Genomic DNA, 12,589 nt, shown 5'->3' with positions numbered 1-12,589 from the left:
GTTGACTGTGTTTTGCCACCACAGAGTATTCAGGATTACTTCTGGATCTGCGACTCCGAGCTGTTTTGTCTGCCACAGCTTGTCAACATCTTCATCTTTCAGCGGTTGAGCCCTGTTAGGTAAGTTGCCACAACCTTCCTGTTTAACAATCTTCTGCTTTGTCTTCACGACTTCTCTCAGTTACAAGTGCAAATTCGGGGCCGTCTATAACGGGTGCACAGTACTTTTTAGACTTCAACTGTCGATGGATGCTGCTGAGAAGGCCCCTCAGCGTGGGGATGGTTCATACTCTTTCTTTGCCATCCGGTTTTTTCAAACTCATGAAAAAAGAGCAGAGAATTTTGCATAATTTTTGTGGTTGGATGGTGCTAATGTTTCTTTTGTCCCCGTGTTTCGCCATAAACGTCGATAGGCGACGTATATCGTAAACCGTTTTTCGGAGAGTGTTCTTGTTCTTGTATGTCTGAACGAATGAGTCTATTGGAGAAAAATCATAAATCATGGATGACTCGCTTTTTTCTTCATCGACTTCGTCATTCGCGTCATCACCAAACATGTCTTCGAACAGCTCATCACTCAAAAATTCTTTCAGTGTTGACAAATCGGTTTCGTGGCAGTTGCCATTTTGTTGCAAAAGTAGTTCTTCATGAATATGTAATTAGGCAGGTTTCATGGTATTAGGCCATTTTGATAGTCTCAGATTTGCTTAGTCTTTTAAATCCATATCTGTGAGAATCTGCTGTATTTGTTGTATTAACATGCAAACTAGTTGTTGTTTAAATACTTTTTTGAAAATAAAAGTTGAAATTTTTTATAATGTGTTTATTTATGTGCGTGTGAATGGTGGCGATCGTCAAAATACGGACGGATGAATTTACTTTTGCCACAGCATCACTAAACAAAGAACTAAATTCCAACACACACATGCACAAGTATCAATGCTGTGGTGGTTGAGAGTGCCAGAACACATTGAAATGATTGTTTTTCAACAACAATCGATATCCATAACACAAATTCTAACTTATACTAGCTCCGCAAAAAAAATGTATGGGGATTCGGATCTGTCCGTCCGCATAGCGATATCAAGAGCATCGAAACTAATTGTGATTTCACAGGACAAAAACACAAGTTTACCTAATTTTGTATACTGTAAATACAAGTTTGTGCACCCTTGAAGTGAGTTATAATGTTGCCGAGGTCAATTTGCCCTTGATCGAGGCACGGTGACCCGAGTTTCAAAGTTGCGATCCTGTCCGTCTAAACAATGTAACGATCGCCACATTTTTCTTTTCATTCAAAAACTAACCGTTTGGGGAGGAAGTGACCTCACGTTGTTTTACGTTGACGCTCGCGCTCGACAGAAAAAGACCGCAACAGTTTTTCAGTTAAAAAAATCGCAAAGTAATTACATTTTCTGAGGTTTTCTAGTGTCCGTCTAGTAACAATCGCCACTCTAGCGATCGCCACTGAGTGTTAAAGTCACATTTAACTCCATTTTCGACTGTTTTAAGAAACTATTTTGACGCTCAATCGTCACGTTTCAGTGTCGAAACACGTACTGTGCATTTGCAATCAGCCGGTGTGTCCAAACTGAAATGCGAGTGATGCCTCGATTTGTGGCGATCGCTCACGTGGTTGACGGACAGAAATACCTTCTTAGGGGGTAGGGGAACAGTTACTCCTCCATACAATAATGGTGTTTACAAATGATTGCAAACTTGTCTCTTTATAAACTGTTCAGACATGTCTTCTCTTCAATAATTTTCAGTTTTGCTCGGTTTGTTAATCAGGAGCACCCTGCAGTAAATGTTTCATCTGTGACAATGCTCGAAATGTTGACGTAATTCCAATGCCCATATCCTTCTCTTGTTACCTCATCTAGCCAAAACCATTGAAGATAGAAAGACATTTATTGAACAAACTAGATGCACAACACCAGTCTTAACACGTTTTGGTCTTACATGTATATGAAAATATTGATGGCCATGGAATGGTTTGAAAAAAAAGACGGTTTTTTCCTTCAAAACGGTCTAGGTCTGCCGGAAGTCGTATTTTTTCAAACCATTCATTTGAGAATCAATATTTTGATGTACATACAAGAACAAAACTTGTTAAGAATGATGTGGGGCATATTTTTTGTTCAATAAATGTCTTTCTATCTTCAACGGTTTTGGCTATATGAGCTATATGCATGCATAGGATGACCGTATTGCTTTTTTTGCGTTTTCAGGGTATGCCGCTTTGCGCCTGGTTTTTAGATATAAATAAGGACCAGGACTATAAAAAATTTTACTGTTTTTAGTTGTAACAAACTCACTTTGTTGGAAAAACATGTCCTTTGAATTGTGTGCCAACATTTATTTTGTAGAATTTGAGTGTGTAAATAGTAAATTGCTGAACACAATACTGTGAAACCTGCCATTACTAATTTACATAGCATGACCTTCCGGTTGACCTCATTTACATGATATACACACGTGTGATTTGAACGATTTTTATCTCACGGGTATCTCTCTCACGTATGTAGGATAAACGACTTTTCATTATTCTTGATTTGGAGATCCATGCAGGGTATTAGAAAGTGCAGAATATACACGTTTGAACAAATACGATGTGTGTTTGCTCTGAAAAAAAGAAAAGACGCAACAAACAAACATTGTATTTGTTTAAAGTATCACAAATATTTATTACCTGTATCTGCATGTTTTGATAATGATGAAGGGTAAATTACTTTGACGTGTGCTTTTTTTTTTTAACCACACTGATAACGAATGATAGAAACACAGACACACTTAATAACATATCCACACAAATTGTAACAATAAATGTAAGCTGAACAATGCCTGCAACACATTTCAGGCCTCAGAAGGAAGTAATTATGAGATTCAGACAGAGAGAGAAAGCCCAACACGAAACCAGTTGTGACATTTTTTATTTCATTATGTAATATTAAAAACACGACAACAACGTATTTCCTGTACTTAGTTTCGTGCAATTATGGATTGCAAAGTATGTCTAATTGAGTGGCATAAAGAGGCACAGTTGCATGAAAAACCAACTCGGATCTTGACTAGGATCAGGATTTTACATGGACACAACCTAGAATTTAACATCCTGGGGGGAGGGGGGTACTGCGCCTTTCACATCAAGATGTAAAGATCTATTTTAAATAATACTTATTAGAAGGGAACAAAATCAAACAAACTACAACAATCGTTCTGAGGGGAGAGAATTACCTCTTCCAAAGAAATTACCTCCCTTGCTTTTCTTGTCGTGACTTATGTAGAGTAAAGTGAATAGAAAGTGAATCAGTCAGTAACAAAAAAACCCACAACATTTCTTAAGATCAATGAGGAGTCTTGAAGTATTTGTCAATGTTAATCTTGTATGCATAACAAACAATATATTACGGATTGATAATTAAAGAAAATCGTCTCTTCTACAGGGTTGACCCCCCTAAAAAGGACACCCACAACCATGCAAATTACTTCTGCATCTGTTGAACCAATTATTTTATATATGGTATTCATTAACTTCAGTTTATGTTCTGCCTTTCCAGTAAGTGGCAATTTTGTAAATTGAATGGTCTGACTTTTGTGCAATTTTAATTTTTTTCTCCAAATTCGGGGGTCGACTAAACAGAACGAGTTTTGACATTGAGCGGTAGCCATTTTTACCTAATTTAAACCCTTCAGGCTTTTACCTTTTTGATTATTTTGAATGTGTGAGTATGTAAAAACATCCCCTTCAACCCCCAGGCTATCGATGACCTGAAGAAAGCATGCAGTTACAGCTAGGTTCAGGGCAATCCTCAGACACGAAACTGTTGGTGTCATTGGTGATGCAAAAGTTAGATAATTTAACCTACAAATTTGCCACTTTGTGAACTGCACATGCATAAAATCAAGTTTAAGTATGCTGAATATGAAGTTATCCAGTCAATTGGTGTAGAAGTTATAGCATTTCTGTCAGTTAACAGTATTTAAAATCTCTAAAGTAAAATCTGACATTATATTCGAAAGTTTTGCATAAACACCCAGACAATTTTTACGATACTCTCCTAAGCTTCTCCACTTCTCAGCCCTGTCTTGGAAATGAATTCGAATAAGGCAGTCAAAATAACTTAGTTTGGAGCACCCATCAATCAGAATAAGCATTAACTTTTGACACAGAAAATATCTTCTACTGAAAGCTCTCCTGGTTTTATTCTACATTTTTCCTGCATAATGGTAACAAATTTAATGATAAATCTAAACAACAAAGTGACTGTGGTAAGATGAACAAAGTTAAAAAAACAAAGGATTACTGTAAATGGTTTACGAATCGAAATCTAAACAAGTTTTAATGATAAGTAAAATGATAAAAAAATAAAATAAAAAGCTAACGTCCTCGCATTTGTCCAGAATTATTCCATGTATAACATGGGAACAGAGGGATAATTGGTCTAAAGAATTTTTAAAAAGGAGGGTTAGGGACTATCTGTATGCAATGCCCGCTATAGGTGAAAGACTTTTGTGGAAGCCATGGAAGAATGCATCGCTGCTGTGCTGGTTCAGCTTGAGGTCCTGTCCTAGCGAATATCCTGCACACACAAAAACACGACTTTTTAAGCCACTTATGTTGCATTCCGTGACATAGCTTTGTTAAAACCGTGTGCCTGATAATAATGACAGATTTTGTTGATATACATTTTTTTTAAGACACCCCATATAATATTGTTTGACAATCTCTTTCAACATAGTTTACCAATCACCAATCACCAATCACCAATGCGCATTATTCCCCCCTCTGCTTCTTTACCTCTGTAAACTTGTAGAGCTAGTTATTTTTCGATATTGACCCAGCAACCAAACAAATAACGAGCCAGCAACAGCCTGAATCCTCGATAGTGCAATGGGTTGAGAAGCTGTTCTGTTTTGGTACTACTTTTGCGACTGAAAAGTTCCGAACGCTCTATACGTACGAAATATACATCTCTGGAGCAAACAATACACACATACCGCATTTAAATTAACAACTACAGGCCTGAACACATGAATCTCCATATAAAATCCATGAGTTAGGTTGTTTTCTGAATCTAGATCTGCCGTGCACACACCGTTCATCACAAGCAAATTCCCAAGGCAAGTAACTCATACTCTTGCCGACAAGAGTAGTTCCCCTTCTTTTAACGCAGTTTCTTCGACAACACTGATTGCAATCCGACGGTCAGTTTTCAACAATATTTCATTTTATAAACAGATCACACGCAACCAAATGCACACATCTCATCAATTTAAACAACATAAAGCGGTTTCATACACTATTTTCCCCAGAAAACTGAACTTCATACAGTAATTAACGTTGGAACACGGGTGAAAAAGTTCGTCTGCTAGTCCCATTTGACGAAAGAACATTATCCTAAACTATACTAAAACATAAACAGAACACACAATATCTGCCTTTACCGCCACAGCAGAATAACAGCATATCTGTGTACTTGATTTTAGTCTAAAACAGGGAAACTGACAAGAAGTGTTAACAGAATGGAATGATTTGCACGGAACTATACAGCCGCGCATTAATCGATCGCCTGCGCAGGTTGACTGGTTGAGTGATTCGGATTCGATCAAACTTTCGCACAAAAACTCCTGTTTTCTTTGAATAACTGAAGAAAGGGGGAATAAAGAGGTTACACACCTCGTCTCAGTGATTATTAAAAATAATGGTCTCAGTTCGCGGTCATGAAAAAGCTCGCTGAAGCTCGCATTTTTCATGATCCGCTAACTTCGACCATTATTTTTAATAATCACTGAGACTCGGCATAAAACCTCTACATATACACAACCTGTTTTATTTCATTTATTTATTTATTTTTTTTTTTTTTTTTTTTTTTTTTTTTTTTGGGGGGGGGGATGTTTTGTGATGAGGGTTTTTTCAAAGCCTTTACTGCTTTAGTCATTGAATCCACCCGACTTCGATTTATTGTTCAGTGATGGGTAATTGTGTGACCAACTATGTAAGTTAGTGATTGTTCTGGCTTCATACAATGACATTGCATTAATTTTATAAGTGTATGTGTGTGTGTTTCAGGCAAAAGCTGATATTACAGTCCTAGTTGTATGCAGTACCTCTGCTTCTTCGTTCAGGAATCAAAGTATACAATCTAAACCGATTATTTTGTTCAATAATGTTCAGCTTACCATCCCGAAGAAGACAGTAACGTGCCGAGATATTGATTATAGATATTAACGTACCTAACCTGGTTACTGGTGTGTTTTCTTTTTATTTCAATAATGTAAATGTGTGACAACTTGCAGGGTACTTGATGTTCAGAGCAATTTTTCTGGCAAAAGACCTTTTATGGATCAAAGAAAACTTTTGTCATGGTGCACAAGTCAATCAATTTGGTTGATAAATAATTTGTGCTGCATTTTCCCTGGTTCCAAAACGTAGTATGTATTACCACATGTCCTTACCTGTCATTGACATCACATGATTCTCTGCAAGCAGTCTTTTGTGGAAATACGTCATTTAACACTTGCACTTATAGTAGGTGGCTGTGGAACGGTAGACATGCAACGACAACGAACAACAAAAGACAAAGTGTGGAGTACACTCATTTTTCTTAACATACGCTAAGTTTCTTTGAGAATGCTCCAAGTGAAAATCAGGGGTTCCTAGGCCTGATATCACAATTAAACAGCTTCTTCTCAGAATCAGGAGGGAAAAAACTGTTATATGGCGAGATGTCGTGACAAGAACAGACAGCAGCAGCAGCAACAACAACATTGCTAAATCGTCGCTTTAACAAAATTTCATGTTTAGCATCGCAGACAAAGCACGGCTACTGATCCGACCAAAGCCACACTTCATGCACGATGGGCACATTGTTATGGCCAGCTTGTTAACGTGCGCATTGTGTATGTTTTACATAGAATTGAATGTGTTTGTCGTTGTGTCTGTCATCTATCCTAGTCGTTTGATTTAGAATAAAGCAAACTTATTACAATGACGATTTTCTTCGGTTTTCGATGAAGGATTGGCATCAAGACTTTTCCTATTTTCCAACTCTGCCACCATACACTGGCCGTTCAGGTCTGCATGTCGACCACATGGTGTGTGATCAGATTTTTTGGACATGTTCACAATGCTTACATGACCACCAAATGGAAAATCAGTTGGTATTTGTTATGTTTTTGTGTTAGCACAATCTTCATACAAGTAAACAGAAACAGTTTTGTTGCAAACAGAGCCTTCATAAGAAAAAATGCTTCTAAGTCAAAATACATACCCTCTTTTTCGTATTGCGTAAAATATACCCATAAATTCTGGACATCATATTTTTATTTTTTTTCACAACAATGAAACCAAACTTTGGCATATGTTTTAGCAATATATTCACAATAAAACCTATGAGTTTGAAGGCTGCATCTTGTTTTGTTTATTTTTGAGAATTTTTTTGCAAACCCATGCAAATGGCCAGTTTCTGGGGAGAGACTTAGGAGATAATGGCCAGTATAGAAAGAGTTAATAAGTAAACTAATGTCAGAAGTAGGTATTTACCTTGTTTGCCTTCGCGTTCTTGATAGCCCGCTGCAGCATTTGTATCACTTCCCTTGACATTCAAAACGCCAATGTATTTCTGAAAGGAAAATAAAAATATTGACCGAAACATCACACAAGTGGGGTTTTGTTTACAGTGCCTGTTCTACGACCACATCTGATTGTAATTTAAATAAAGAAAAACTGTATCCATTTATTACTTCTCTATTTGTGTGTGTGCAGGGGCGGATCACATCATTTTAAAGGGGGAGTTTCCAAATTTCTTTTAGGGACAATTTGACGACGCGAAGCGTTTAGTTGAAGACGCGAAGCGTTCAACCTCCTTGGGGGGGGGGGGGGGGGGGGGTCCGACAAATGTTGATAAAAACAAGGAAAATGGATCAATCTGAGCCAAGAAACATCCCCCAATACACCTTCCAAAAAAGTAAATATATTAAGAAGAAAAATTTGAATCACAACAAGGACAATTGATCGATCTGGCGCAACCTGAGCAAACTAATTAGCCAACTTCTTTCCAAAATCGTCACTTAGAATACAAAGGCCGGCTCCTAAGTGGTCCGGAAACCCCGGAACCCCCCTCCGGATCCGCCCAGTGTGTGTGTGTGTGTGTGTGTGTGTGTGTGTGTGACCGATGACCGTCTCTAAATTCTAATCGTTGCGTTTGCATGGTAATAAAGTTTTAATACTGGATATGCCCATGAAAAAATATCATTTCTTGTTCATGTCATTGTGTGTGTTTGGCCAGGACCGTGACTTCTGCTTGCCTCGACGTCTTCAGAAAAGACACAAAATGCCAGCAGGCGTATGTTCTTGGAGCACTCAGTATGCCGTCATCTGCAAACAAATAAATACAAATTATTCAATTGTGTAAATAAAGAACAATCATTTTAATATTACAACAAAAAATTCATATAACTGTAGTCTTCACCAGAGACATCCACTACACTATCTTTAAATAAAACTGCCGTAAAAAATTGAAATACTATAAAACTTACCCCCACTCAGATCTATTTGGGATTATTCAAGTTTCAACCATGAAACGATGCCGGCTTGGACAGATCTGCTAGTTTGCCGCTGAAACTGAAATCAAAGGCGATCTTCAGAACTATTTCTAAGCTTGTATTTGTGATTAATATAAAATACTGATCTTCCCAATAGAAGCTGATGTGTATACACATGACCAGGACAAGGTATTTTGTTACAGGGCATTTACGCAGACGTCGCAGTTCAAAATATCGTTTTAGATCTGATTTTGTACAGCAGCCTGTGTGATTCAGAATCGTCTGCCCTTTTTCGGTTTAACATTTTATGGACGATTCCTATGAGACTGCTCAATCATAACTGATGACAAATTCAGAAACAGATGATGGTTTCAAGTAGGCTACAGTAATGATTCGTTAAAAATGTCAAGCCACTCGTCGATCATTCACACTCAAAGAACCCAAGCCAAATCTGCTCTGGTTCCGAGCAGCTTTTTCCAACTGAGACCCTAATTGTTACGCATCTGCCGCGAAAAGATAGACCACAAACAAGCGGCACTGTACCATGCTTTCGTTTATGTTGCTAAACAGATTAAATGTGCATTGTAAATGTGCTTACAGCAAAGAAATGCATCCTTACTTACCACAAAAATACTGGTACCACATTCATCGCACTTGTGTCTTCTTACCAAAACCTATCGATATGTTTGTTTACGATATATTGGTAATTACTAACCGTTAACTATTTTTCAAAAATCTGAAATGACTTTTAAGAATCAAAGAAAGATTCGCTAAAACGGTTGACTTCAGAAAATAAGCAATAGTTTTCTGAACCATGAAATAAAAATCGAAAACTCCGTTTGATCTTTTATTTTGGTAGATTGATGACAACAGCCGGAACTGAAAGTACCAGAACCAAAAATTAAGGGCATTAATCAGGTAAACTAAGAAGATTGTCGTTCCTGGCGCGCACTTCACATGTCCGTCAAACAGTGTCCGAGTGAGAGAAAAAAAAAAGTCGCAGTTCGACAGTATATGAGGCCCTTCTTCATATCAAAGTGTAAAGGTTGCTGAACGATGTTTTTCCTTTTTGCTTGTTTAGTTACACTTTAACACTCCGACATAAAATTAATCATCAACAATATTCCCCATAATTATTGAGGAGTTGTCAGTCGTCAATCTAAAGGAAATGCAGCGTATTGCTTCCTATAGGTTTATCATCTTATAATAATAATAATAATAATAATGCAAACTTTTATAGCGCTATTCTAGAAAAATGTCTACTCTTAGCGCTTTACAATACATACATCGACCAAGCATACTATACACGCACAGGCAAAGAAACCGACCAAACATAACCAACAAACTATACATGCACAGGCAAAGAAAACGACCAAACATACAATACACGCACAGGCAAAGATAACGACCAAACATAAACAAACATACTATGACCAATCATAACCAACATACTATACGCGCACAGGCAAAGAGAACAATCAGCACATGTAATAATTACTGACAACTAATGATGCAGGCATACAATGACAATCCAATACACAGCCTAGGCACAAGAACCACATAAGGCTACTGTATAAAAACGTGTCAACAATACTATTTACACACACACAAACAGTGCTGACACAAAGCGCAGAAAATATATATACACGTTATTTTAGGCACTAGGTAGGGGGTGAGGTGGGGCGGGATGGGGTGGGTGGGGAGATGCTGGAGGGAAAATCACTTGCGCTGAAAGAGGTGTGTTTTGAGATTTGTCTTGAATGTAGTGAGAGAATCTGTGTGTCTGAGAGGCAGAGGTAATCTATTCCAGGTCACAGGGGCTTGATAGGCGAAGGACCTCTCGCCACATGTCTTTGTTTGCACTGTGGGGAGTCGGAAGAGTCGAGTGTCGGCGGCGGAGCGAAGCTGACGAGAGGGGGTGTAGAGATTGAGGAGTTCTGAGAAGTATTCTGGGGCAGAACCAGAAACGACGGCAAAAGAAAGAGAGGAGAGTTTGTATTCGATCCTTTTAGTGATAGGCAGCCAGTGTAGAGAGTGAAGAAGGGGTGTGGCGTGTTCATACTTGGAAGATTTGAAGACCAGGCGGGCAGCGTTATTTTGGATCCTTTGAAGTCTATCTAAAAGGTACTTAGGGAGACCGGCCAGAAGAGAATTGCAATAATCTATCTTTGAGAGGACTAAAGAACACACTAACGTTTTGGTTGCATCAGTGGTGAGGTAGTGACGGACTGAACTAATCTTGCGCAGCTCTAGATAGGCGGACTTGCAGATGTTAGAGATGTGTTTTTGGAAAGAGAGAGTTGGATCGAGAGTGACGCCAAGGCTGCGGACAGACGGAGAGAAAGAGATAGGTAGTTCGTTGACAGTGAGAGAGGCAGGAAGAGAAGGGTGATTGAGAAATTTCTTGGGACAGGCCAGCATAACTTCGGTTTTGTCACTATTTAACTGGAGTTTGTTTAAAGACATCCAATCACTGAGGTCCGCAATGCAATTCTGTGTCCGAGATACCAGAACGTCAACTTCAGCAAGAGAAGCTGTGTATCATCAGCGAAACTCTCGTGCGACAACGCATGGCGACTGATAACATCGGACACAGGGGAGGCATATAGAACGAAAAGTATGGGGCCAAGCACGGACCCTTGCGGGACACCGTACTTATAAGTTAGTTACCCCTTCATTGGCTCTGTCGACGCCCGTTTTTTAACGCTTGCTTCCCTTTATATAATAAACAAACCATAGGACGTCATCGTACCGAACGAAATCTTTAAAATCTTGAATTTGGAAATCCTTTGATGAAATGACGTCAGCGCCTTTCGGCGATTGGTTAATGCATTTCGGAGCGAGTGCCAACATAATGTCGGTCACACTTGAATTTAATGCAACTTGAGTTTGCTCAGTTTGCAAAGCATAGAGCCAGTTATTAACTTAACTTAATCGAACGTACAGTACACAAATACGAACGGCATGGACAGAACGTACAGTACACAAATACGAACGGAGAGACTCGGAAACCGACGAGTCGATACTGTTCCCCATGCTCGAGAACTCAAATATGTAATATTTAAAGTTAAAATCTTTCTTGCAAGTCGGTAAAGTACCCGATCGCTATTCGTTACATTGTCGGTCACGGGTTCGAATCTCTCTTTTTTTTTTCTCTCTCTCTTTTTTTAGATTTCTTTTTCTCTTGAATTTTATTCATTTTTCTTCATTCCAAAGGTTTTAAATTATTTATTAAATTGAATTAATTGAAAAGTTGCATAATTATTGAGTACTCCTTCAGAAGGATTTTAGTAACATCGGTTTTGGGGAAATGCCCCATGGGCGATTGTATCATTGCGCGTCGAATGCATGCAATGTTGGTAATACCCCAGTCACACAGAGACGCCGCTTCTACTCCGTTGTAAAATTGTCGGAGAGCGTGGCCAATCGTGGGCCAAACGTGGGAGGATCTACATGAACGTGATTTGGTCGGGAAGCTGCACGCTCTCCCTACGCTTATTTTGAACTGCACAAAACAAGCAGTACAGTCGTGATGTAGTTTTTTTTATGGACCCCGTTTTTACGACGACCATGCTGATCACTCCGATCGGAAAAAGTTATCAAGTCGGGGCTCGCCGTCAAAATCCAGCACATGGCGAATAAAAAAAACCACTACATCACGACTGTTTTGTGCAGTTCAACATAAGAGTGGGGAGAGCATGCAAGCTTCCCGACATAGCAGATCCCACCCCGGCCAAACCACGCTCATCGGCCAAACCACGCTCATGGAGATCCTGCCACGTTTGGCCCACGATTGGCCACGCTCTCGGACACTTTTCCGTCGTAGCAGAAGCGGCGTCTATATTTTGTGACGTGCCATGTGCTGGATTTTGACCGCGATATGCCCCGATTTGATAACTTTTTCAGATCGGCGTGCCCCTCCAGATTGGTATCGGCTTGTTGTATAATATATGCTGACATTTAAATTCAAATAGTTTAGAATAGGAATGCAGCAGCTGCCAACAAACCATCTATATATATATATATACGACTTGTGTCTGTCT

The 12,589-nt window shown here is 39.0% G+C and overlaps 1 protein-coding gene and 1 long non-coding RNA gene across 2 annotated transcripts in view; one reads left to right on the top strand and one right to left on the bottom strand.

Annotated features, from left to right (window-relative positions):
- The window catches only part of LOC138962494 (organic cation transporter protein-like), a 171,152-nt gene that overhangs the window by 76,655 nt on the left and 81,908 nt on the right, over window positions 1–12,589 (top strand). The gene's annotated exons all lie outside the window — the stretch shown is intronic.
- On the bottom strand, window positions 4,292–9,635 carry LOC138962495 (uncharacterized). Its single transcript, XR_011454530.1, has 3 exons — window positions 8,541–9,635; window positions 7,546–8,379; window positions 4,292–4,582 (listed from the first exon to the last, which is right to left on the bottom strand). It is a non-coding gene; the product is annotated as an uncharacterized lncRNA (long non-coding RNA).

The sequence above is a fragment of the Littorina saxatilis genome, linkage group LG3, assembly GCF_037325665.1.
Source record: "Littorina saxatilis isolate snail1 linkage group LG3, US_GU_Lsax_2.0, whole genome shotgun sequence".
Taxonomy (NCBI): Eukaryota; Metazoa; Mollusca; class Gastropoda; order Littorinimorpha; family Littorinidae; genus Littorina; species Littorina saxatilis.
Note: the sequence above shows the minus strand (reverse complement) of the source record. Positions and strands in the feature narration are given on the sequence as shown.